Source organism: Sinocyclocheilus rhinocerous, unplaced genomic scaffold, assembly GCF_001515625.1.
Source record: "Sinocyclocheilus rhinocerous isolate Xijiao unplaced genomic scaffold, SAMN03320098_v1.1 scaffold1300, whole genome shotgun sequence".
NCBI lineage: Eukaryota > Metazoa > Chordata > Actinopteri > Cypriniformes > Cyprinidae > Sinocyclocheilus > Sinocyclocheilus rhinocerous.
In genome coordinates, this window is record NW_015666578.1 from 1224881 (window position 1) to 1227747 (window position 2867).

Here is a 2867-nt window from a genome sequence, read left to right on the forward strand (position 1 = left end):
TATATATATATGTGTGTGTGTGTGTGTGTGTTTTGAAGAAGAAAACCATACTTTGTACTCGCTGCAAACAATTAGTTTTTTTTTTTCCTAAAATCACAACAAGTTTCCGTAGAGACACCAATAAGACAAAAATATGAATTTAAATGAAACATTACTGTGATCTACATTAAGTCTTCTGATCCATGAAAGAGCAACATCTACATCTTCGGGTAGCAGAGTAACCGTGAACATCAAAAGAGTAAATTACAGCAATTATTACTCGGCCCTCCTGGTCTGTTTTCTTTTCATTATAACAATAAATAACACAAACGCACACATTTTAGAGATGTAAGTTAAAGGGGCAAACTAAATAAAGAAAAAACATAACTGCACACTCAATCATCGCTTATTAGTTATCAACGTTTCGGCAAAACAAGTAGCCTTTGTCAAGGTATGATTTCTTATCAAGTGGTGAACAATATAAATCGGGAAAATAATCATGCACAGGTGAAGATAATGACATCCGGGTCACTAATAATTAGTAAAGAATTTCAAGCCGTTTCAACTAATTATTATTTAGTAACAAGTTCCACAGAAATTTTACGTTCAGTCAATTTCTGTCTTCAAAGTGTTGCCTGAATTGTTATTTTTTAGTTGGCTCAACCTTTACTGAAATAGTTTTATAGTCCATTCAACTAAAATTATTTAATTGGTCAAACATTTAGAAAACTACAGAGGGATAGTTCACCCAAAAATGAAAATTTGCTGTTAATTGGCTCACTCTTAAGCCATCCAAGATGTAGTTAACTTTTTTTCTTCAACTGAACAGTAAAGGACATTTTTAGGTGAAAACACTGTCTTTGAAAACATTGCAATTCATAAACTGCATGTCTCTGGCTGCCGGCTTTTGAGAGTCAAATACACTTATACAGACAAGACCAAATTGCCAAACGCTCCTGAGGACACATTGAGGCCTTATGAAGCTAAACAATCAAAAACCAGCAGCCACAGACGTGCAGTGTATGAATCGCCAAGGATCACCGTTTCAGATAAAAATCCCACAGACGTGCAGTGTATGAATCACCAAGGATCACCGTTTCAGATAAAAATCTTCTTTACTGTTCTACTGAAGAAAAAAAGTCACTGACATCTGGGATGGCCTGAGGGTCAATAAAATAACAGCAAATTCCCATTTTTTGGTGAACTATCCCTTTCAAGTGCTCCAGTTGTCAAACATTACATTTGTAATACAACTGTAAAATTTATTTTAAACATTTGTTTAATGAACTTAAAAAAGACTAAACAAGTTAAACAAAATGTTTGCAAACAACCATTTACAAATATCACTACTGTTCACAATTACATCTTTAAAATTAGGCAGAAGTCAGAAAAAATAAATGAACCAAGTGTTACAGTTCAACTGAACTGAGTCAAGTAAAGTCCAGTCACTGTATTTACATAGTGCTTTTTACACTACAGATTGTGTCAAAGCAACTTTACAGTATTAAACAGAAATATCGTGTGTTGAAGGAACCAAAACTCCATCGTTCTTCTCTGGCCAGACGAATCCAGCAGTTTAATTGCAGGCTGCGCATCTCTGGGTGCTGATCCACCATCTGATCTGGATACAGACTGGATCTGGTGACTACAGTGACCTCGGAATATGAATGAGGCAGTCTAATATTAGCGTAGATGCCACTGAGAACAATAAAGCACATTTTAATTGTAGTAAACACTCTAAACTTTTACACATATTACCTTAAGTCTTAGTTTTGAAAGTACACACACACTATGTAGTTGCAGTGGAGCAGTCCGGTCACATGGCAGTGTTTGGGACCTTGGAAGAAGTGACTGGCCAGCATCTGAAAACTTGCAATGATGAGAAACCACCAATGAAACCTTTGGCCACACCCTGATGGAGAAATAAAGTACAATTTATCTCAAGAAATGAAATCATGCCTTTTAAATAATTTAAAATGTAATACCAGTTAATTAAATTTGTGATGAAACAGAAGTTGCAACCATTTTTTTTTGGCACACAAAAAATCACAATCCATCGCACAACACAGGGAGCATTGATGTTGACTTTTCATTAGTTGCAAGGATTTGAAACAAAACATGCACATTTCATATTATAAGTCTACCTTAAACAGCATTAAAATAATATCAAAATATGCCTGCCTGTTGTTGATAAATACCAGTGGTGACGTTTTACAAATTGATTGATCAATTGTCCCAATGTTTACTAAGCCATAGTCTCTTTACCAGTGCAGGGACTCGTGTGCACGATCTAGTGATTCACTACCTAGGGAACTGACTGAGACGCAGTCTGCTTTGATAACAGCCTTGTGAAAGGATTCCGTTGTTTATTACGGTGGCCGAGAGAGCTCAACTCGATGCAACTTCAGAAAACACATGCAAATAGAAAAAGCACCAGCAAATCAAGAAAATATCTTCATCAGTTTGACAGCAGGTGCTGGTGCTTTCTTTGTTTGGTTGTGTTGTGAGCATTTGCAGCGCGTGTGTTGCCAAATTGATGAAGTTGTTTTCTTAATTTGCAGGTGTTTTTTCTGTTTGCAGCGCGTTGAGCTCTCTCGGCCACCGTAGTTTATTCTCGTTCGGAATGACGTACTCCTCTCTGAAGCGCTTTCACGAGACCAGAAACGTTGTGTAATCCGCCCTGTTTGAAAAAAGCTTGGTTGTTAGTCACGTTTAATGCCGACTTTTAATTTCAAGGGACAATTGCAAAAGTTTGCACACACAAAAACCCATTCAACACACCCATGTTAACTTCAAATAAGCGTATTCCTGTGGTTTACATTACACGTTTCGTCGTAGTAAGCATTGGCTTATAAAAGAGAGAGACAGCGCTTTTTTTATTATACAAG